We start from the raw sequence: 26,194 nt of genomic DNA, 5'->3' as shown, positions 1-26,194 counted from the left end.
GATATATTCTTAAAACAACATGCATCTGCACATGAATGCATGTGACAAAACACTCCAGTCATACTATGCAAGCATACACAGACAGTCCAAAATATTTTACATGGAGACATGTTTACAACACAGTCGAAAACAAATATTAATAATGAGATTATATTATGTGACAAGCATTTGGATACTGATTACATTGGTAATGCACTCGATATGGAAGATAATAGCCGTAATAATTGTGATGTTCTTGATATTGGGGATAATAGCCGTCAAAGTTGTGATGGAAAGGCTGCTCACGAGAATGATTTAGATATTGATAATATTCTTAATACTGTGGTTAATATGGAGGGTACTAGCCGTCCCAATGGTTAATATGGAGGGTACTAGCCGTCCCAATCTTAGTACTGTGGTTAATATGGAGGGTACTAGCCGTCCCAATTTTGATTTCAAATTTAATATATACTGTGATATAAGTGACAGGACACATGATCAAAGGCACAAACCAATTCACGAAATTTATAAATGATATATAGAGATAGAAATGAAATGAAGTTTGACGTTTTTCTGTTCGGCATCGACTGGGCTAATGAAGACGGGCATACGCCATTCAATGTGCTATGAAGGGAATTTTGGCCACACAGCCGCGCTACGGCCTACTCTTATTTCGAATTTAAACTGTCAAGGGTTCTTTTACGTGCACGCAAATGTGTACACTGGACCTTTGGTTTTCGTATCATCCGAACGACTTGACACTCTTCTTGTCAGCCCTCAGCCCTGCATCATTGAACCATGCGGAATAATACCGAGGAACTTTCTCGGGCAACACAGGGAGCAAAGCTCCTAGTTTGCGAGCTAGTGTCTTACTCACTAAGCCACTGCGGCTACCATGTGATAGATGGGAGTTTATTAGGTAGACGATACATAGAGACAGGGGATATTTGATTTTATAATTATTTTAATTTGTGTATGTTATCGAGTATGGAATAGGTGCTGATGCCTGAATCACTGACTTAAAATACATTTACATTGTTTTGTTTTTAAATAAGAAGATTATTGGAAAAGTACACATATAGCTGGATTACAATCTAAATATTTGTTACTAATTGAACACGGGATTAACTATTCCTCCATCAACAAAAATTATCTCCCCTGTTATGTATGAAGCTTACTCTGAAAGAAGAAATTTCACCAGTTTTGCAACATCTTCTGATTAGCTTAATCTTCTCAGCGGGGTGATTTGTCGGACCATGGCTTCCCTTTGCAGAGAAATATGTATATTATTTACAGTAGATTTACTGTACGTAAACTGAAACAGAATTCTGTGCAAGCGTTAACTTGGCCAACATAAGAACATACTCCTCGCAGTGCTTCGTTTGCTTAGAGCTAATCCCACTTAACACTGCTGTAATGGAAGCATTAAAGAGAGGGAGACGGGGTTTAACGTCCACTCGACACAAACTAGGTCATTTCGGGACTAACATATGTTGTTTTAAATTTTATTTCAATAATTCGCTTGCGCGTAGGGTTCTTTAGCAGTGGGAGGAAACCGGAGGACCCGGAGAAAACCCATAGGGTTGGATGGAATCAGACATTGATTAGTCAATCAGCGTTGACATTTCTAGTAGTTTACCCATAGTTCCGTTCATCGCACGCCAAGAAGTCGCCGTAACAGGTGGTTTCATTGGCTAATCACTCACGCCATCAAGACTGCAGGTTATATAACAACCCTTCCAGATCCTAGTGTAGTACAGACAAGTAAAACGAAATTTTGAAATATAAGAAAACGAAACGAAATAAGATCTGTGTTTTAATCAGATTGTCAGCAGGTGGAACGATCACCATGGCATCATGTTAGGATAGAATGCTCTTCAACTGTGAATTAATGTGTGTTACATGTAGTTCGTTCAGATCTAATATAGTTTGTAAAATTTAACCCCCCCCCCCCAACCCCACGGTACCTTGTGTTAGAAGGGGAGAACATATAGTGGAATGTGTGTGAGGGGGGGGGGCATAAAAAGATTTACCTATTTATTGACCTTGGTCTTGAATTAATGTTAGCCTGTACAATCAAGTAATAAATAACAAATAATATTAAATCAATTAAATTGTTTCAATCGCATTTAGTAATTGAACTTGAATATACAGGTCACAATTCTATGTAATACAATTACTGCTTATTACCGAGCGACGTTTCGACTAGGCTTCTTGATAATGACTAGAGAAGCCTAGTCGAAACGTCGCTCAGTAATAAGCAGTAATTGTATTCCATAGAATTGTGACCTGTATATACAGATCAATTGAATTCAGAATTGTGCATGTAAGATGGTGAACATACCTGTTATGATTATAACTTTTCCTTCCAATGAGGTCATCGGAATAACTTATGAAATCTAGACTGCTGATTCCGCATAAATATAATGTATATTATTTTGTCACGTGATTCGTATCATAAATTGTATTACCAAACCATGTATTGTTTGACGACGCCTTTTGCGGTCGTTACTCCTAATTTGTTCAGTCTTCTAAAAAGGGTTACGGTTAGAGTAAAGATTCCCGAAAATACTCATTTTTATAAAGCGGCCATTGTGCAAGGCCGGCGAAAGCAATTCTTGATTGTGTGGGGGTGGGGAATGGGGCGGGGGCTACGATCCTAAAACTTTAGGCGAGGGGCCAAGGTTGTGGACACTCGAGAGGTCACAATTTTTATACGATCTTGATTAAACTGACAATGTATCTTTATAACCGAAAGATCTCGACATTTAAGCTTGTTGACTCTTTAGACCTCACATTTTTTTATTTGATTGTCGAAACCGTTCAAAAATATCACCGTTACACCATAAATACGGCCGAGTTCAAATTTCGTGAAAATCGGACCGAAACTGCCCACTTGCCAGGTTGTGGGCCATCCAGAGGTTCGAATTTTCATCCAATTTTGATATATCCCAAAGGTTTTTGGTTCCTTTCGATAATGGCGCGTATTGGACCGTGACTTTCTGGATTATGACCACTGGTTGTACGAAATATCACGTTTTTAGCGTGTGGACCCTTTAGGGTTCACCTTTTCATCTTATTTTCAAACCCGTTTAAATATGTCACCGTTACATCATAATTATGGTTAAGTCCGAATTTCCTGAAAATCGGACCGAAAATTTCAGTCAAAAAATGACCATGACTCCCTTTTACGCAAAATAGTATAAAAGCATGTAAAGGTTGTGGACTATCTATAGGTCAGACTTTTTATCCGATTTAGATGAACTTAAAACGAGTATCAATAGCTCTTGGATGAATTCAATTTTGGTGCGCGTGTGAAATAGCTTCATTTAACGTCCGCTTCCACCGAACTGATATCGCAGACAAGTTGGTGCGCATTGCCCCCCCCCCCCCCTGTCTTTTACGCAAAATATGAAATATGAGTGAAGTTTGTGGACCTTCCTGAGGCTATAATTCTTGTCCGATTCATGAGATGAAACTTAAACTATGTGTTAAGGATCAAAAATTCTTGGACGAGTTCGACTTTCGTACGCATCAGACCTTACATTCTAGAGCTATAGCCCCTTCTTTTCACGTGAAATGTGTATGAATTTTTAGGCCCTCCAGAGGGGCCACAATGTTGTCCCATTCTGATGAAATAAGTTAAGGATAAAAAGATCTTGAATGAGAGGGATGAGCCCTATCGATTTTACCTCTTCCCAATACTGTACATTTCTCGGAAATTTTGGGCGTATTTTGCATGGCAACCGCTTGTTTTAACTGGTAATAACTGATAGCAGTGAATTATTTGATAGATAAGGGACACGGGGAAGGGGAGTGAGAAAAATTCAATCCCGTCGTTTTTTTTAACTACCCAATCTGTCTTAGATACAACGGAAGTGAGATGGGGTTGACTCCGGAAATTCCCGAACTTCCCCAACCGGCCAACAATTAGCATCTCCCATAATTCTAATCTATGTTGGATGTCATCATATCAATTTCTTTATTCGCCCGGTCCAAGGCTCTGACATCATTTCAGTACGTAATTTACCTAATTTCCTGATCCCGCCACATCAAAATCATATATTTACCAAAAAGCTGGTTGATTCTAAACAAAATGTCAACAAGAAAAGGCTCAAAAGGGGGGAAAACGGAAGAATCGTTAAAGTTTGACAAACTAGTTTCGTGGTTATGGTCCGGTCGATCCACCTCGGAACCTTGTTTTGTCGGAATATTTTTTTTCTCGACGGTTTCTCATGGATGTATTAGATGCGCTATTGGAGGACACGCCTGGTGCCAGATGCCGTGGTAACTCCAACTCCAGTAGCCTACATCCGAGTTATTCGTCATTGAATCTCGGATGTGCGATACGCTGCTGGTCTTTAACCTGTGGGTGAGGTGATGTGGGAGAGTATTCACCGCATTTATCGTCTACCTTAAAAGAATGAGATTGGCAGTAATTAACTAATTATCTCAAAACGCACAAACCGGTCGATGATCCAGTAGGCAGAAATTGACCCAGGGGTTCTGTTCCATAAGAAACCGTCGAGAAAAAAATACATATTTCGAAAGAAAAAAACAATGTTCATAATACTTGTGCTAAATATGGACGGGACTACACAAGAGTTATCTTCCTTTAATCTCCGATATAAAATCTTCATATTATATCCAGTTTTTACACAGATTGATAAAGGTAAAAAGACATGTCGAATATGACTTTTTATATCTATATTAAAACATATAACCCACCGTGTGCTAATTGGCGTGCACGTAAAAGATCCCTTGGCAGTTGTAATTCGACATAAGAGTAGACCATAGCGCGACTGGCCGGGCTAAATTTCCCTCATTAGCCCAGTCGGAATAGAACAGTAGGACTATACGCTGTCCCTTGCCAGGCCCTTATCTAGTGATGCGATACGTTTCGCATGAACACATTCTTTTAATGATGCGAGCTGGAATTGGCAGGTGTGTGATCTGGGTCACCACCGGGGGGGGGGGGGGGCGTTGTTCACATTACCATGAAAATTGGTTTTCTAACACAAGTACATTCATGAAACCCGTGTCAAAATGTTCTGATCAGTCCATTTTAGGGATTAGCCCACTTAATACCTTTTAGCATCCATTTAAATAATGAATTTACTAGTTCATAATGTAAGAGTAACATACTGTATTCCCAATGAATTTTATTTTCACATATTGTGAATACAAACAAAACTCCAAACAAGAAAACATTCACAATTTAAATACAAACTAATTAGGATCAATTTTTATATACATTTACTATTAAACATACATTATTCTATATCTAACTATTAAACTGTCAGGCAGTTATATACATTTACTATTAAACATACATTATTCAAGAGCTATATCTACCTATTGTAGGTCTTTCTTTAGGTCTAAAATTTATTATTTAAACATTTATTAACATGACAAGATCATAACCAACTCTCGATGCTATCGGATAGCTTCGATTTTAAGTAGATTAGAGCGGTTCGGTCATTAAATGATTCAATTTAAAAATGGAGACGCGGAATATACATTATTGTAGAGCAAATCAGATTTTTTCTCGATTCTGATTGGTTGGAGAGTGTGGTCTAATTGACATTAAATCCCTTCTATTTGAGTAAGGCGAATAACCACGTATAAATAGGCTAAAACTTAACGATGACAAATCCGCATTTCTTGCCATATCATCAAAATCACAATCCAGTAAATTGTTTCAAGAGAATTCCATTTAGATCGGTGATTGCTCTATATCTCCCAAGAAGCAGCCTAAAAATCATGGCTATGTGACCGATGAATTTGTGTACCCATAAATTCCCCAAATTAACAATATCATACTGAAAATGCATCTTCAAATGAGAGCTATTTCGAGTAAACGCTCTAATCGTAATACTGATGCTTGTCAAGAGTGTTGTTAGAGCATTAGTAACAATGCTGCACGTCTGTAACCTGTAACGGGTTATTCTTCCAGGGGGGGGTTTCCAAAAGAAAATATGATATAAGGTTTTTTTATACGGGAATTCTGGAATATTCTCATTTTGCGTTTAAGGAAACATGCACGGTTTATAAGCAAGATAAAGTTCTTGACTTTGGTTATGCTCAGGAAGAAAAACTTCAGAAAAAACCTGCCGACATCGGTTTTTCTTTTTCTCGGGTTATTTTCTTCAGTCTTTCTTTCTCCAGCATAATCTCAGTCTCGTGCTTTACTATTAATATTGTGTTGATGGATTAGACATCTCACAGTGGGTTACTTGTAAAAGGGGGGGGGGGGGTAATATATATTACTGATTAAGGCAAAATAGGGTAAATTCTGTGTGTTATTTACATTGGTATTGATCTATTCAAATTGTAATTTATCGTGTTGTATTATCATCATCACCAGACCCCTCCCCCTCCTACTTCTAGGGTATTTGGTTGCGATCTGTATGGTGTGGACATGTTGATATTTGTCTTTCGTTTAATAAACCTGATAATAACAATTGTGTATACCAAAATGATCAATACCAAGACACCAATGCCATTAGTTATCTCAAACGTTCTATCAGCAACTCTAGAATGTTTATACCAATATAGGGAGACGGGGTATTAATAAAAATGTTTGTTTGAATTAATTTTTAAAAAAGTTTATGGTAGTTCATAGCCATAGATTGATCGATAGAGTGATACTAAAATTAAACAGAAAGAGAGAGAGAGAGAGACAGAGGGGGGAAACATCGGTCGAACACAGCACGAATCCTAGCAAAGCTCACAATAATAATCGTCGTTACAGGTAGAAATGGGAGACATGCGAGGAATGTGCACGTGATATTCTGGGTCTGGGAGACTGATCGTAACTTGCACTTAAACGAGCTAAACCTCTTTGATTTAGGTAAAAAAAAAATAAAGCGTTGAATTGAATTGATATAATGCAGATACATCATTACCAATTACCATAGTTACCTCAGTTATTTTAAATACTATCGGTTACCATATTGATCTCCGTTCTTTTAATACCATCGGTTAACATAATAAGCTCAGTTATTTTAAATACTATCGGTTACCATAATAAGCTCAGTTAATTTTTAAAAATACTATCGGTTACCATAATAAGCTCAGTTAATTTTTAAAAATACTATCGGTTACCATCTCAGTTATTTTAAATACTATTGGTTACCATCACAGTGAGCTCAATTACTTTAGATACTATCAGTTAACATAGTGAGCTCAATTATTTTAATACCATCGGTTACCATAATAAGCTTAATTATTGTAAATACTATCGGTTATCATAGTGAGCTCAATTATTGTTATATGGGTTACCATAGTGAGCTCAGTTATTGGTTACCTTGGTGAGCTTAGTTAATTTAAATACTATCGGTTACCATGGTGAGCTCAGTTGCTTTAAATACTACCGGTTACCATAGTGAGCTCAATAATTGTAAATACTATCGGTTACCATGGCGAACTGAGTCTTAAAACCACAATTATAATATAAAATCGAACGCAGATCAAGTTTGTCGAATATTGACCAATCATAACATATATCATTGGGAAGGTTCCAATTCTAGGGCGCCATCCACAATCACACCCCACAAATTTATGTCATATAATATGATGATTGTTATTGATTTTGTGAACGGGGCAGTGGCTATAACATTGAGCAACCTGGGAAAATTTTGAAAAATTAAATCAATATCCTGGCATTTAAGATATTAGTCAATGGAACAGAATCTCGAAATCTGTCCATGTCAATTGCGCTTGTTTTGCAAGAGTTGTCAGAATATTTGTACAGTCTGACGCCCCACGATCCACGCACCAGCGGTACTACTAACTGGACAGTTCACTATAACCGTGAATATGATAGTGCTGAGGCAGTATAAGACCACAGAGAAGTGGAAGAATGATGCCATAATGGAATCTAGCGGAGCAGGCGCGACAAAATTTCAGGAGGTAACTGACTTTTCAATTTTTGGGGACTGGATCTGAAAAATATTAGTCAATGTCATGACAAATGGGATCAAATTCTCCTTAACGAGAGGATAAGAAATGGGACAGAATCTTGAGGCCCGTCCGTCAATTTTGCCTGTTTTGTGAGAGCAGAAATAACAATTCTAGTCTTTCGCCCCACTCACTAATGGCACTACTAACTGGGTGATTCACTGTAACTGGGAATATGACAGTAATGAGATTTATAAGACAGAGGAGTTAAAGAATAATGACATAATATATAGAATTGAGCGCTATAGGCGCGAATCAATTTTAGATTATTATGTAACTGAGCTTTTAATTTTTTGAGACTGGGCCTGAGGGGACTTTGTCTCACGGGGGCGCTTACTTGGTCTCTGAAATGCCATTTACTTGACTTTGGGGCCTGGGAAATGGTTTTGCAGAATTCTGATGGTCAGAAAATACTTACATGAGTAAAATACGTTTCAATTTCTACTGGGATCAAATATGCAACAAGTCAAAATTCTTAAGTAAAAAAGATGCCTTAACATTTCATAATTTAAAGATTTTTTACGTATTTCTGAAACAAACTATGCTTCCGATAACTTCTTACCAACTGTTCGACTAATCTTATTCGTATGACAATCAATAATATAATTTAAGTTATCAAGCTCTCAATTTCTTAGACCAACATACTCATAACAGGGATTTGTTTCCAAACATTACAAGTTGACTAGGTTATTTTTTTTACTATACCGTTGCAATTTAGGTGCACAGATTCACACAGAATTTTTCCCTTCTATTTTGGCATTGTTTACCTCATTAATTCATTTAGTCTGAGTATTTATTTTGAGACCGACTATGTGACTTAAGTATTGGAGATTTTTCCCTTCTATTCTGGCATTGTTTGTTTACCTCATTAATTCATTTCGTCAGTCGCCGATGCATAATTGTGAGACCGACTATTTTTCTCCCGGCGGGAATTTTTTTCTTAGACCGGCTCGCAACAGAATAAGTTGACAAGGTTATTTTATACTAAAGTTTTGGGTGATTTGCATGTGTAATTTAGGTGCACGGATTTACAAAATACATACAAATTTGGGATTTTGGCTTTGTTTGTTTACCTCATTAACTCAGTGAGCACTTATTTTGAGATCGACTGCACATATTTTGCGACCGACTATTTTTTTCGCTGGGGGGGGGGGGGAAACATCCACCCACACACACCCCACATTTACGACCCTGGGTGACAGTTCCCTGTGCCAGTTCAGCGATCAATTCGACAATGGGGTGTTCTGGAGTCAAAAGTTCTTACCGCGTGACCACCTAGGTCTGCTATCTCTTATACAAATTCCATTCATCGAACCAGTTATCAGTTTGGACAGACGTGTTATAAATGTTTATAGATAGAAACCTGTTCCTTTGTATATGTATATATAGACAGACGGGGCAGACGTGATCTGGTTTTTATCAATCACAAACCATGGTAACAAATCAGTCACGGAATTAAATTCCATCACGTAGGACGGATGCCAATACGAACGCCTGCATGCACCTTAGAGTATTGTAATTGTTGACACGTGTACACACACATATACTGTGTTTGTGTGATGCAATAAATGTTACCGATATATCGTACTTCATGACGTAGTTATTGTTGATGTGCCTAATTTAGATCTACTAGTGTGGGAGTTCTTTAAAAACACATCCCGTAGTAAAGTTAACAATGTACGCTAAAGACACTCCAAATAGGTAGCTGCTGTGGCAAACCCCAATCGAGATGGTTATAATACCACGAGACCTGGATGGGCGTGGCATTGGTTCACCAACCAGGAAATATCCGAGTTTTCCAGCCTGATTTCTGGTTCTCAGTGGTGTATGACGGTGGGAGGGGGTGGGGGGCAATGGGACAAGTCCAGTTGATTGGGAGGTCTCCCAAAACCTTTGGTAGAATACTTATAAAGGATGCCCTAGCAGTTGGAAATCGTAATAACATTAGGTCGTAGAGCCATTGTTAGGGCAAACTCTGCCTTATAACCCAATGCATGGCGTATGCGCAGAAGTAAGACGTAAAACTCATTTCATTTCGCATCGTGAGTGGATAGTCGCTACGACTTTAAAGTTCACCACGCGTGACTGAAAGGAAGAAAATAATCGGCAGTCATCGTGACATTGTAACTGCATCTTTATTGGCCTAATGAATTATTCTCTACACTGCCATATTATAAAAGGACCACGTGTTCGATTGTTTGTCTTATAAATAATTTGTTTAATAGATCTACAGCGATTGATATGTGATCAGAGTAAATTTATTGAACGATTACAGGAAGATGGCTGAATTAGAATAAATGATCTGCACCGACTGGGTTGATGAAGACGGGGATACACCAAACAGTGTGCTATGAGGGAAATTTTGCCCGTATAGTGGCATTACGTTCTACTATCATTTCGAATTCCAACTATCAATAGTTCTTTTACGTGCACACCATTTATAGAGGGTGGGCCTTTAAACATCCAGGATGGAGTAAAAGAGATTTATAATAGGGAGTGCGCCTTTAATGTAATAAATGAAATGGGGTTTAACGTCTTGCTGTTCTGCTCCTATTGGGCTAATGAGGGAAATTTTGCCCGGACAACGGCGCTACGGCCTAACCTTATATCAAATTCCAGCCAGGCCCGTAACTAGGGTTCCCCCCCCCCCCTCCCCTGCAAACAGTTACACCCGCCACTCCCCCAGTGAAAAAATTGTCGACCATAAAAACAAAAGATATACATTGTCCCCCCCCCCCCTCGTTGCTCTGAGCTAGTTACGGCCCTGATTCTAACTGTCAAGGAATCGTTTACGTGCACGTCAATGTGCTAATGGGACACCGTTTTTTCGCCCCGCCCGAACGGCTATACGTGGTCCCTTGTCAGGCCCATGATCCTGCACCATTAACAAGGAGGAACCACACCAGAAACCCGATGAACTTTCTCACCCAACGCAGGGATCGAACAAAGGACGTCCAGGTTAGCGAGATAACGTGTTACTCATTGAGCCACGGTTGCTCCCTTTAATGTAATAAACAACACTATAGAGATTTATAGGGAGTGTGCCTTTAATGCAATAAACAAGCAGCATGAAATAAAGGAGATTCATTATCTGTTTAAACACACTAGTCATATTATGGTGGTCGATATGTAAACAGTCAGTCTGACTCTAATTCTGTTTTATACCAAGACTTATGTAATACAGACTGAATTATCGCGACTAACAAAAGGTCGTGTTTTTTTTCGATCAACAGGACAGCTGTCGTCTGCTTCTTGTTTCCTGTAAAAAGAATAAATATAATAAACAAGTTAATTTTAGGAATTTATCTTTCAGTCGGTGTCGTTCGACCCCTGAAAGACAGGTCCAACCTTTCGCTTCGGTTAGCTGTACGTAATGACAGGGGTCGTGCTGGTGTATGGAATGTTTACTCCTTCTACTAAATCACTTGTTAACACATCTCATTTCACATGGATACAGTTGCCCAGCAACGGGCAAATATACTTTTGGTACCGTATAACTCCGGCAAATTTTACTAAATTTTGTCAAATCCCACAAGGGTTGAAAAAGACAATAAAATGAAATATACGTAATAATTATACCGAAAAAATTTAAAACAAAATTTTATTGTCCGGCGGGGGGGGGGGGGGGGGGTCTTATGCCCTCTGCTCTACTATCTATACTAAACCACTGCTTAGCTAATAAATGTCTGTGGTTTATTTCTAATTTTTAAAATAAAACTCATCAGAATAAAATATATATTAATTCCTACGCCTCGCCTCCCTAATCCATTTTGGCACACGCGCCCAAACCTGAACATATCAATGACTTTATCTATATCAAATCAAATCAAATCAATAATATCTAGATATCGATACGTCTATTTATTTAGACAAGATAATCGCGACTTATATCATTTACGTATCGATCAACAGTTTCAAAATAGTCTCGCATTACAGTCTAATCGCATAGATTTATAACTAATAGCTGAAGAAATGCACGTACGCCACACCACACGTCGTTGATTTTAGAATTATTATCAACGTCTGAATGAAGTTCCCCTTTTCCAATAACCTTGACGAAGGTCAATTGACTCGTCATATTGCTTGTGGCTTACTATACTAGTCTTGAACAGGCTACGTGCAAATGCGAGCGTATTTTTCTATATCTTTACGTATGAACCATAACGGAAGAAGTAGTTCCCCTTTATCTATATAAATAAATTATTGCGCAGCTACTCTCGAACAGGACATAATTACTTCTGGTAAGTCCCAAAATTTTATTTTATATCATCCAGGCATTTAACAATAATATTTATAGCTTATAAATCATCTGTTTGAAAATAAAAATAAAGATACGAGAACGAAGTTTATTATTATAATCCCCTTCAAAAATAAATAAATGTTCATTGTTTTATTTCATTAATCCAGTAGAAATTTATAATGGTTTTCAAATTATGTCCGGAATTATAACATGGCGATCTATATAATTCTTATTCAAGATGTTGTTTTTTTTAGTAAGACGGAAATTAAATTCATTTTAATTAATTAAAATACGCTACACAAAATGTGTGCGGGTGGTAACATATGTTATTTTTACGATCTTCGAATGAAATTTTGCCAAGGCAGTGGCATTCATCGATATTGTTTTATTGGATCAGTACTGCACGTTTGAAACAGATTGTAATACGACATATTGTGATTACTATAAATATAAAAACAATATATCTATACGATGTAACAGTGTAGGCCTATTATTCTCGAACATTCGTCTTATACTTGATGGCGATTCAGACCAGAAACTTCTAGAAATATACACTAAATGAATTAATCAATAAAACAAGTTAAAGAGTGGTGGGCGTTATGGCTTTAATGTTCCTGGAGTTATTTCATTTTACAGTTATGAAAACAAAGATAACTTGTGTAAAGATGTAAAATTAAACATGCATTATGCAAGAGCAAAATCTGCTTATTACAAGTCTTTCTTTAGGCCTGAAATGTCATCTAAATTATCAATTAGACATTAATTAACTTATCCAGACCATAATAAACTCTCGATGTCAAGGCTAGCCTTCGATGTTGGCTGGATTAGATTCCTATATGCCGCCAACGGCCGTTGATAATTAAATCAAGAAAAGTGGATAATCGAGACTTGCTGTTTATATTAATGATTTTAGTAATGATGACCGAGACTATGCCAAAATTTCACGAGCTTCTTTCTCGGCTCATGGTGGACCCATTTGACTGAAATTTTCAGCAAATTACCTTTACACTATTTAGTTTTTAACTATTATAGCGAGAACTGCCATCTCGTTATCTTATCTCCCATAATGTATCTTTAATATACATGTATTGAAAATTTCATTCAAATTACTTAATTCTGGGCGACGTTATCACTGTTTGAAGTTGTGACTTAGATTGTTTATTATCGCAGCAACGTCACTTGTTAATCGAGATTCAGCCTCACGTCTCCATTTTTAAAATAAATCATTAAATGGAGATCGTATTTTTATCTGTTTACATCTGCGCCATTCGATGACCTAGAGAGTTGAGTATTGGCTTGTCTTGTTAATAAAATTTAAAGTCTAAATACTAATTTAATTTATATATCATTCGAAGCCAAAATAAAACCCTGTGATAGGCAGATTTAGCTCTTACAAAATGCATCTTCAATGAAAAAGAAGAATTTATACTCTTGGTAATTTATTATACGATAACCTCCAAATGCCATTTAATAATTGGGAAACACATTAAAGGCTCAATACCACTCTTGTTGTAACTGAATAATATGTCCTAATCTATATTCTGGTCAACAAATTGTACTATTTTACAATATTCCAATTAATTGATGATACAAATTTCATCTTAACACACCTAATTTAAAAAATTTGAAAAATTCAACTAAATGATTTGAAATGCCTGACGTAAAGCTTTTCAAATGTGACTTGGATTCAAAAATATTTTTGAATCCTTTGGACAAGTAACATAGGATTTACTGGATAATTTACACAACAGGTAGGACACTAACACATCTAGTACTTAGAATAAGGCTATTTTTTTTATTTTCTGGAGCTGTCAAGCCAGCAAGAGTGTTATTGTCCCTTTAACACAACACAACTTTTGTGGGGAAACAAACTGGTTTTATACTATATTCATTGTATGAATTAATATTAAAGATTAGATAACAAAAAAATTATCTTTTAAATATTACTTTTCTGTGTCATACAGGTGTGCAGTAACGTTTTAGGCCAAGGCCACCTGCACCTTTTGCAGCTACCTCTTCTGAGTAAAAGTAACCAAATACATTATGACGAAAATGGAACTGATTTTGCCAAGATAGCAAAATGTTACATATTCTACTGCTGCATAACTATCCGTAACACAATGTGCTTTTGGTTTTATCAATACATATTAACTTGTAGAAGTTCTGATAAATAAATTCTAAATATTGTTTTTTTTAGATTCCTTTTTCTTTTTCTTTTTTTTTTTTTGTAAGAGCATAGCTTCGTTTTGAATGAATGACTGAATGAATGAATGAATGAGCAAATAAATTAATGATTTTGTTAGCTATTGCAAATAGTTTTCAATCGGTTGGCCGTGTCCATTAAAACAGGTTACTAGGAATAGAATAGAAACCATAATCTGCGTTGTGGGATATTTATAATTGTGTTATATTTTTAGATCTAGTACTTAATTCAACACTTGACTGAGTGTTTTAAAGAGTCACGTGACCAGCTTACTCCGCCACGACCTTGATGTAAAAAGGTTGTGTTATTTGGTTTGTGTTGCAGTTATTCAGGATTTAATCACACCCTTTACAGTTGTGAATATTTAAATAGGACACACAAACGCAGATCCGTCACTGCGCAAAATAAAGTTTAAAAATAGAACGTAGGCTACAAAAGCATACTAGTTATTGCGCAAGATAACGTTTAAACAGTGTGATTTGATAATAAGACTTATTTACCTGCCAAAAGTTTGTTTAAATCCCACGATTAGAGCAGGCAACAGAAACGTCGCTCAATAAAAAGCAGTAATTGAATTCTATAGTGACCTGTATATTGTATTATGCAGTCGAATTAACCCACGTTTATAGATTTTCCTGTGTATATATTGGCGTGCACGTAAAAGGTCCCTTGGCAGTTGGAATTCGATATGAGAGTAGGCCATAGTGTCGCTGCCAGGGTAAAATTTCCCCTCACAGTACAGTGCATGGCGCATGCCCGTCTTCATTGACCCAGTCGAAGCAGAACAATAGAACGTTAAACCCAATTTCATTTCACGTTTATAGAGACAACAGTAATACAATCCGAGAGATGGAGTCAAACGTTTTGGGACTAACAAATTTCTATTTCAATAATTGGCTTGTGCAATGGGGTCTTAAACATTGGGAGGAAACGGAAATGTTAGATATCTTTGTCACGTACAAACGGGTGTCGCGCGCGAAGGCAGGGTATGCTTACATTATTTCTCTAAACAGGTGGTACTAATTTTCAATGGTAACCCGTTTACTTTATAATGTTGCACTAGTAGAGTGCACTTACTTTTGTCTTTGGGTTTACAGAATTTAAGTTCGGTTGCCATTTACGATACGGGGATGGGTGGGAGGAGGCTGGGTTCCAAACTGTGAGTTTAGATCACTATAAGGTCTGTCATTAAGTCAAAAGTTGCACGTGGCATGGAGTAGGATCACGCGCCTTCGTGGGTTCTCTCGATGTACTGAAGACAGCTACGTACGATCGAATTATTGAATTTAAAATGATCAATAATATATAGGTCATGAAATGACCTCATTTGGCTACGTTAAGCTCTCTCACGCCCCCCTCCCCCAATCCCCACCCCACACCCTCCATTAAGATCGGTCGTACTAACTATACATTTGGAATATACGGTGCTATTTGTCATGTCTTGGTTATTGTGTGGGTGGATTTAGAATTACAAAACAATAAATTATTTACGAAGAGGCGTGAACTACTTACTCCTTTGAGACATTTTCATTTTTATTATTTTCTAGAGAAATGCCACCCCACGCATGATAAAACTCTACACTGTATTGTATATTAATCCGGCTCGTGACAATTTAATCAAATTTTACTTATCCAATAACGATTTTTGAAATACATTGTAGATTTCATCTTTATAGTATGTAATTGACTTTAACTGACTTAAATTTAACTGACTTTTGTTTAATTGACTTTCATTTAACTAACTTTAACTGTGTTTGTTAAAGGTCACTTTGGTCTTATTAATCTGTAATGCACTCCATATAGAGATATTAGTATGTATTATAAGTAGGTTGTACATTTAACTAACCAGCACGTGGTCTATTAGGCTGATTAAACACCCATTTGTCAACATGCTTGTTCAAAACACATTTTAGATAAGATAAACTATCACATGTTGGATAAGATAGTAGTAGACAGTAGCGATTGTGGTATGTGTGTGCTGGGGGTTAGAGTGGGGGCTCACAACTGAGGTGCACTCAGTTGATTGTACATCCGATTTCGCGTAGTTGCTAACGAAGACAAACTAATAGTATTAAAGGAGAAGGTGTGTGATCAAATGTCTGAAATTAGTTGATTTGATAGGTAGTCCCCACCCACCCCCAAATCACATACGAATACACACAAACAAAATTTAATTAGGTTAAATAGTTCGTTTGTTGACGATCCAAAGAAGCTGGACGTTTTCATTGAATAAACCACAAAATAATCGTGTGTTGTTTTTTGGGGTTTTTTTGCCTTTTATGTTATATATTTAATTAGATTTTAAAAACCAAAATATGACCTAAATAAAACTAAGCAGGCTAATAATGTAATTATTGTATAATTTCTTTCTAAAAGGGATTAAGTTCATTCAAGGCGATTAGATGTGCATTATATGCATAAACTTGAATTGGACGTCTAATCTCGGGTAAATTGTTATTTTTATATCAGTTTGGTTCAGTATAAAAACATACCCATTTAACAAGAAATTGACTTCCATTTTTTATTTTAATCACCAGTTATCATCATATTGTTTTTCTTAAAAATCTTTTCAGTCATAAAAGAGAAAGTTTTCGTGAATTTCGTGTATTTATTATTTAATTGATAAACGTCTCAGCTACAAGTCCACCAAGTGTATTCAGTTGATCATGTCGACAAATCAGAAGTTCAATGTGAAAACCTTTGGTTTTGGTATGGTAGCTATGAAAAAATTCCCTGAGGTAAGTGGGTTTATTTAATAACTGTTAGAAATTGTCATTTTCTGCGCAGCATAAGCAGAACGATAAGCAATTTGGATGTTCGATGCCAAACTGATCTGCAGTGAATGTTCGCTTGGCTGCCAATATCACCGATAGGGATGAAATCGGTCGAGTTAATTAGAAAATTAAATTCTAAAACCATTTCTTTTAATTATTAGGAAAATAAATAAAAGTGTTTGAAATATTTCATATTTAGTGTAAATGAGTACATAAAATGGTAAGCGGGGGGGGGGGCGTAAAAGGCGCCAATTCTGCCGAGACAGGTTTGTATTATTACGTGTTATGATGCATTATGACGTGACGTCACACGTAGAATTATACAGGACGTGACCTCAAAGGTCAATCATCTTATACAGAGTTAAAAGAAGGCTTTCGCATTACCACTATAGATCAGCAGACTGGATGATGTTTTACAAAAGATAAATGTGCAATTAGTTAATTAATGTCATTCGTCTATTTATTTGGGATCAAGGCGGGGACATCAACCTCACTGTTGGTCTTGTTAGCTTTTGACAACCCAGTCAAAAATGTATTCAAGCTATTGTCATAATGTGTCAACCCAGTCCAAAAATGTGTTCAACTTATTGACATACTGCGTCAACTCCGTCAAATACTTCATTCCAGTCAAAAAAGTGTTCAAGTTATTGACAAACTGTGTCAACCCAGTCAGAAAATATGTTCAGACTACAAATAATGTGTCCAAAATATTGACGTACTATGTCAAGTACCTGTCATACCGTCACCCCTGTCAAGTCAAAAATCGAATAAAATTATTGTATAGCTGATAGATTCTTGAGTTGAGTTATAAAATAAGTTCCTGGAAATGGGTGTCGTGGTTTGACACCGTACCTGGTTTGGTTCAGATTAACATTTTAAGTGAAATGGTGAACATTAAATATAATATAATATTATGTCCTCAAAAGACCCGAATAAATAAATAAATAAATAAGAAATACAACACAGACCCAAAGATATATACTTATAAACAGTTGGAGGTTCGAGAAACTACTAACAGCACCTTTTATCAAATCATGGAATAACAGTAATAAAATTGGTGCCATATGAAACCAGGGAACCAAAGAGATGCGTAACAACCATTCACATGGGACCGAGCCAACCTAGGTACTTTGTCAATCCACGACTATTTTCTTTAAGCATACTTTTCGTCGGTATTGAAACCACATTCCATACAATGGGTTTTAACTGTTTGTTGTTTTTTTTGTGAATTATTTGTCTTGGCTATGTCTTTGATTGTTGAATTTAACGCCAAATAGCAGAGGGATTACAATCTAAAATAGTGGTACAGAAAACAAAGAAATAAAACTATGTTATGTGTTGTTCACACGGATATTTATACATAACCACAAACAGAACACTTTAGCTTTAAAGTACCGTGCCATCTTTACAAATAAAACATTATTCAGGCCTCTGATTACCATACTGTGAAAGTTAAATCTCTAAGTCCATAGATATAATGAATAGAAAATTTCTCGACATTCGGCATAGTCTGCAGGCAATACAAAAAAGCCAGCGCCACCTAAAGTTCTTTGGTACTTTTTTTTTCGGGTTTATCAACAGTTGAAAAGTAGATTTTGTTTTCTTAACCAAAGGTTAAATACATTGTAATCAATTTTGAGTTCATTTTAGCATGGATTAAAGGAGCTAAGTCGCTAATTTTTGGGACCTAGAAAGAAATTAACACAAATGGGTCGCTATAATAATATAATATGAATGTATATAAATTGATTTACATTCAATCGTTTCTGTTATTACTGTAATTTCTAATCGGTTATGTTCGGCGAAATACACCAGAAGTCTCAATCGAATGGCAATCTCTAGCGTCTGGTTATTCCAGTCTACACTGATAGTAATTATTGCGCATGCTCTCCAGATAAGAATATGACGTCACTGTTTGACATGAAATATGGAATATGCCTAGCCTCGTTTTTCTAGTCCCTTATTACAAATGGTGGTGAAACGCATTATGGTAAACGATTCGTGTACCAATGGTAAAAAGTTTATTTTGTCTTAAATATTGGAAATCAAAAGCCCACCTTTTCCCGGTAAGATCACAACATCAATGTTGATTTAAATTGACAAATAATTCGTGTTTTCAATGTCGAAGATTTTGGATGTTTAGATAGCTACTTTAAGCAATGAAAAAAATTACATATTATCCGGGGAATAAAATTGACGATCAGAAGGGGCGGATCCAGGAATGTTTGCAGGAAGGGGAGGATTAGGGGGGTTGCCAGGTTCCTGTTAAGGAAATTTAACAGTTGACAATACACAATGCCATCATTGTCTCCAAATTACGTAGACATACATACTGAGAGAAATCCAACACCCCGCTTAATGTCAATTTTTATAATGAATTAATACGATCACATTGTGATTTAATTCCATTGATGCAAAGCATTAATTGTGATATCACATATGTCTATATCATTATCTAGCGCTTTGAATGCCCATCCCATCCCACCATCTAATGACAAAGTATAAAGCACAAGACCGTGACACTTTTCTCATAAAGTGTTGTTTTAGAAAAAATATGGATTAGTGAGTGACTTTAAGTATTCATTGTAAGACTCTCAAATGTTATTTCGGTAGTTCTTGTAATGGCGTTCATATTTTTCATCCTGTAAAGATACGTTTCTTTAGATAATTTGGGGAACTTTTATTCTATGATTACCCCTGTGCTAGTGACTGTGCTGGTGACAGAGTATGCTTGTTTTTCTTATCACATTTCTCATTTGTTTTGATCACACTTCTCATTCGTAACAGTGGTGCAGGACGGAGGGCCTGACAAGGACAGATGTCTAGTCGTTCGGATCAGACGAAAAACCGAGGTCCCGTGTACACATAGGCATGCGCGTAAAAGATCCATAGGCAGCTGGAATTCGATATAAAAGTAGGCCGGGCAAAATTTCCCCCCATGGCACACCGTATGGCGTATGCCCGTCTTCACTAGCTCAGTCGGGTCAAAACAGTGGGACGTTAAACCCCATTTTATTTTATATGTAATAATTGGGATATAGCTATATCGTACGAAGCAGTTGATGCTATAATGTATACCCATGATAATTATATTATTCAGTGTTCATGGACCATGAAACATGTTCTATATATAGTTACAATATATCTATCATCTCACCAATATATCAAAACAAATCAATATCCCGCTGCTAGCTTTAACCTTCAAATAACCTTGATAGGTCATTGATGATTGTATTACATCTAGAATAATTATTGAACGGGGGGGGGGGGGGGGTCCACGGGTGGTCGATTACTATGGCGGTGGTTCTCTCACAAGGAGGTGGGGAATCACGAATGGTCGATTAGTATGGCGGTGGCTCCCTAACCAGGAGGTTGTGATTCAAGGTAGCTCGATCAGTGTGGAGGTGGTTCTTTAACCAGGGCGGTGTGTGGGGGGGGGGGGGGTCACGGCGACTCGATTGGTTTTACATTGGCTCTCTAATCAAGAGGTGGGGGCTCACCGTGACTCGATTTGTGTGGCAGTGGTTCTCTAACAAGGAGGTGGGGGTTCACGGTGGCTCGACTACTATGGCGGTCGTTCTCTAACCAGGAGGTTGGGGGTCTGCGGTGGCTCGATTAGTATGGCATTGGCTCCCTAACCAGCGGCTCTATTGGTTTGGCAATGGCTCTCTAACCAGGCAGTCCGGGCAAGATCCCAGTGTTAACCAACAAATTTCATTGAGATTTTTCCTGTTTATATGGTTACAGTCGTTCGGGTAGAACGAAAAGCCATGATATCGTGTATACCACCGGCAGAACTGTAGACTACAATAAGGTCAACGTTGTAAGAATATCAGTCCAAAAATAATTCAATAATGTGCAGTATTTACACATTTTCTCAACATTCGGAACTCTACGCACGCGATAAAAACATGCCAGTTCCACCTCGATTTGCTGGGTAAACTGATATTTTGATTTTGTTTTCTTAATTAAAGATTTAATGTAAGATTTAGATAAAGAGCTGACATTGTTCGCTATAATACTTAAACAAAGGATAATGAAAAGGGAATATGTTGAAAATCTCGGTCAAATTACTTCATTTTGAGCGAAGCTATGGCCGCCTGAAGAATAGTGTAGTCTCGACTGTCATTACTACTGCTGTTACGATAATAAACAAAGTCTCGATTATCTATTTTTTAATTAAAGTATTAACTGACGATTGTGTTTAAATCCGTTAAAAATCACAGCCACCCAATGGACTCGAGGGGTTATCATGGGCTTGGCATGTGTATAAATGTCTAATTAATGATTTATATAATATAATATTTGAAACCAAACGCAATATCTGCATTAGGCAGATTTCGCTCTTACATAATGCGTCTTTAAAGGTAAAAAAAAATCTATTTCTGTACAATCAGATTAAAGCGTGAAAATCAAAACGATATTTTCCGAAAAATACAAATGGCGATTAGCGGCTTTCATATCTTTGGTAAAGTTGGTGACCTTGAGAAGATGACGTTTTTACAAAAGGCAATCAATTTGTGAAACGAACGCAGGAATCAAAATCAATAACTTTGTGTTGAAATGTACCAACAGATTCACGTCATTACGAGATTGGCTTCCATTTATTAACTTAAATTTATTGACTGTCAGAATCTGTGTTCCGTCTGTATCATTGAGTAGGCTTGAGACAATTTCACGAGTTCTGATGAAACGAGAGAGAAAATCATTTAACAGATTTGTTTCATCCAGACAGATTTTACATCAAGAGAGTGTAATTCAATTTCGTTAATATTGATCTCGATCTAAAACAGGGTTACATAATATCAAAGACGCGAGAAAAGACGTAAATCAACAAGTTTGTCTTTAATAACCAGGATTTGAGACGTATCAACAGTGTCGTTTTTAGTTAAAGAGAGGTCCTTGGCCATTTAGTAATGCTAAGTTCCCACTATTACGATTCGCACTACGATTGAAATCATGCTTTTAATCGTTCAGTAATCATGGTGATCCTATCAGGTCTTATCATATATTAAGGTCAGTCGTAGCAATCGTGTTGACCGTATCGAAACGTATAAGAACGTATCTACACGTAGCAGATCGTAGACTCAATAAGGACAATCCTATCGTAACGATAGTGGGAACCTATATTAACGAGAGTATATATGTGGTTTACACCAAGAGAGTCCTTAGCTATACGCTATTCGTTTTATGAGCACACACCCCCATCCCCAATGCCCACGACTAGAGGAAGATGGAAATGTGTTTTAAACACAATTGACGATGGCGGGTGTTTAAGATTAAGACTACGGAGTGTATAAGAAAGATTTATGACAGGAGGTCCCCTATGTTGTGAGACCCTAGGCTTCAGACTGACAAGTTTATAGGTAAATCCTACATTTCAAATAAAATACCCCTTTCGTAATATCTTGAACTACAGATATCGTCATTTTCTGGTACTGATTATGTTTAAAACAAATAAGATGGGGTTTAGTGTCTTACTTGTCTGCTCCTATTGACATAATTAAGAGGTCATGCAGTGGACTATGAGATATTAACTGGTCTACTGCGTCCCGAACGACTCTTATTTCGATCCAAACTGTCGATGGGTTCTTTAAAGGACAATATTGGTGCCAGTCATTATCACATATGTGATAGAACTGGTTAAACACGTTCCAAATATAATTTTAACACAGAGATCATTGCTACGATAGATGAGTAATAAACGTTTCAACAATCGTCAAATCAGTCAGTTATATAGAGGGATAACTCATGTTTTTCTTTTGCGTTCGCCATTTATATGAATGTTTAGTTACAGTTGATATCATTGGTATAATTTATATCAATGTTTAGATACAGGTGATACCATTGGTAGAATTTATATCAATGTTAGATCAGTTGATATCATTGGTAGGATTTATATGAATGTTTAGTTACAGTGGATACCATTGGTAGAAATGAAATGAAATGGGGTTTAACTTCCTACTGTTCTGCCCCGACTGGACCATTGGTAGAATTTATATCAATATTTAGTTACAGTTGATATCATTGGTGGGATTTATATAAATATTATAATTACTGTGGTTTTTATATTACAGTTAATACCATTGGTGGGATTTATATCAGCTGCTGTGATTGGATGTGGTGCTTATATGGCCTACGCTCTTGTTACTAAACCAGATGTTAGGTAAGACTTGATCTATTTCTTAAGGCGAGAATTTCATATTTTCTAAGAAAGTCAAAACATAATTATTTCTATGTCTTTTGCTCAATAGGTTATCAACTCACTATTATACGATTCATAGGCATTATTTCCCACACTTAAAAATCATTGACACAGAAAATAACAACACAATTACCTCCCTTGTTTTCCTATTCCCGCCATGGAGTTGAAAATGATATTTTTGCCGATTTCTCAACTGGCAATAGTGAATTATAGGATTAATAGGGTTATTCTTTAACAAGGTAGGACTGTTTATAGATACCATCTATTTTTAAGGCCTTATTTTAAAAATACGAAATTGTAACTTTAAGGCCACTCAAGATTTCGTCAAAATATCTAACCGTTGGATAACGTGTTTCCTCTTCAACTACTATCAGATGAGTGGAACGAAAAACGGGGGTACATATTGGCGAGCAAGAACCCTTGATAGCTGGAATTAGGCCGGGTAGGGTCACTGTCCTGGCTAAATTTCCTACATAGAGCAAGTCCGTGCAGAGGAGTAGGGCCTTGAACTCCTTTTCATGATGGTAGAAGTGTGAACTCAAAGTACTGAACAAAACAGGATGGGAGCAAATTTACTTCCCCAAATATTGTCATGAGTAAATGTGACGAAAGAGGTTGGGAGAGAGAACAATGAGGAGGAAACAACACTTCCTATCCAGAGCCAATCAATCTGATTAAAACACAGATCATATTTCGTTTCGTTTTTTATAGTTCAAAATTTCGTTTTACTTGTCTTTACTACAGTGTAGGTCATCGAAAGTATAAAATAACGAAACGAAACATAGATCTGTATTTTAATCAGATTGATCCAGACCCTGACTCGTCTTTTAACAATTTAACCTCACTGGATCGTTTTCTTGAAAATATTTATCAGATCGAAATCCAGTGTCTGATCAATTCGTTACTTAATAAAAATGTGTTCAAATTAATTATTTTATTGTTATTTATATTATTTCAGAATAAATAAATCAAGTGAGTTACCTCCATGGGAAAGGGTTGAGCCTACTGAAAGGAGAAAGGTTGGTTAACAGTGTCTTTAAATAAACCAGTTAAATATGTTTTCATTAGTCTAGTCGGAACAGAACAGTAGGACGTTAAACCCCGTTTCCTTTAACAGACCCCTACAGGACCCCAGATACTTTAATTCATAAAAACATAACATTAGTATACTCGAATAAACGTTAGAAAGGTATAAATCTAGTTAACAAGAAATTTAAGTGTCTCAATAATTCATTATTCTCTGCATGAAAACCTGATGGACTGTATCCTTCACAGCATCACATCTGTAAATAAGACTCGTGACCCGATGGGGTGGGGTAGGGGTGGGGTAGGGATGGGGGCTAGAATGGTCTACCGCGGCCCGTCGTCGATTCGTGTGTTGTGGCGTTGAACTAAGGCTTGCGTGTGACAAGGTGTTGGGTCATCTGCCCGGCTGTCCTCCACTGCCAAAATTATCTACATTATCTACGTTAAACCCCCCCTCTCTCTCTCTCTCTCTCTCTCTCTCTCTCTCTCTCTCGCGCGCGCGCCTTCTGTGCGGAATAAAATTAGAGGTACTTATTGTGATAATTTCATCTTTTTCAGTTTTTTGTCATCAATGAAAAGTACGAAGAAAATGAGCAGCTGTCTAAATTAAGAAAAGAGATTGGTAGCTTTAAATGTTAAACGGACGAGTCTACTTAAATTTTGCTTTGGATTATGAGAGTGGTGTCCCCTTTACATTTAATGTCCGCTATTTTGTGGCCTATGAATTAATCAGCAGTGCGAGTAGCCTATATATACAAAAAAGGACACGAATTGTGAATGAAAGTATTAATTATAGGGAGGGGATGTTATTAGTCTATAATCATCAAGTTATAGCATTTAAATTCAGATCTCCCTAAGTTATATCAAAAAACATGTGAATATCCTCATCACATATCGTCGCCCCCCCCCCCACACACACACACACCCTACAACTGTCCGAACAATAAACACCCCCTCTTTATCTGCGGAAATGAATTTGTATTCGAATAGATCTTCCCCCACCCCTAACCAATAGAATTAACAAGTCAGATTAAACATATTCCACACGTTTATCAATTTTGAGTTAAACACGATTTCGTTTTGTTTTTTATCGTTAAGAGTTCGAAAGTAACAAAAACAAAATAGGTTTATATTTTTATCAGATTGTCCCGATTTATTAGATTTTGACTTGAAAATGTTTATATTCGCATTTCAAAGATATAACGATAGGTATGTTTAATTCTTTTTCAGCACAAATTTACTTGTATACATTTTATTTTTCATGGTTTTAATGTTTGGTAATAGTCTAGAGATGCACAGAGTCCTTTTTCTTTTATTTCAGAATGTATTTCAGAATATATTAAAGAATATATTAAAGCATATATTTATTATTTAGAAATAATTTATTATTTAGTTTGAATGATAGTGGTTGCATCGAGTGCTGATTTTATTATTCAAATATTTGATTCAGTTGAAATCATAAATTAAAAGCTATTGACCCAGTCCTATATTTAGATTTTGACAAGATTAACGTGTGTTTTCTTTTTTCTTATTTTGTAAATCGTTTTCTTAGAAGTTAATCCATAAAATTATAAATATTTACACTTTTCAAACACAGCGTAAATACAAAAATTTGTAAAGCCCTATCTCCACTACAAGATATAGATCAAGCCCTGTTACCACTAGAGGCTACATAGATCAACAACCTGTTTCTACCATAATGTAACGTAGTTGTTCTAAATGTTGTTACTGAATAAATGTTTTAAAAAATGAATGCTGTTGTAAATAAGATATTGTGATATATAAAATATACAGATAGAAATAAA

The 26,194-nt window shown here is 36.5% G+C and overlaps 1 protein-coding gene and 1 long non-coding RNA gene across 3 annotated transcripts in view; one reads left to right on the top strand and one right to left on the bottom strand.

Moving 5' to 3' along the window:
- LOC126807904 (short-chain dehydrogenase/reductase family 9C member 7) overlaps nt 1–15,720 on the bottom strand; it is a 24,374-nt gene extending 8,654 nt beyond the window's left edge. The window contains exon 1 of the mRNA XM_050532786.2: nt 14,885–15,720. The gene's annotated coding sequence lies outside the window, so the exon portion shown is untranslated. The remainder of the gene's footprint in view (nt 1–14,884) is intronic.
- Nucleotides 7,876–26,194, top strand: LOC126807926 (uncharacterized). 2 transcript variants are annotated; one of them, XR_008789190.1, is made up of 5 exons: nt 7,876–7,893; nt 16,958–17,122; nt 23,236–23,324; nt 24,322–24,382; nt 24,948–26,194. It is a non-coding gene; the product is annotated as an uncharacterized LOC126807926 (long non-coding RNA). The 2 variants fall into 2 exon arrangements; XR_007674215.2 differs by lacking the exon at nt 7,876–7,893 and adding an exon at nt 11,884–12,182.

This window comes from Patella vulgata, chromosome 9 (assembly GCF_932274485.2).
Source record: "Patella vulgata chromosome 9, xgPatVulg1.2, whole genome shotgun sequence".
Classification (NCBI taxonomy): Eukaryota; Metazoa; Mollusca; class Gastropoda; family Patellidae; genus Patella; species Patella vulgata.
Note: the sequence above shows the minus strand (reverse complement) of the source record. Positions and strands in the feature narration are given on the sequence as shown.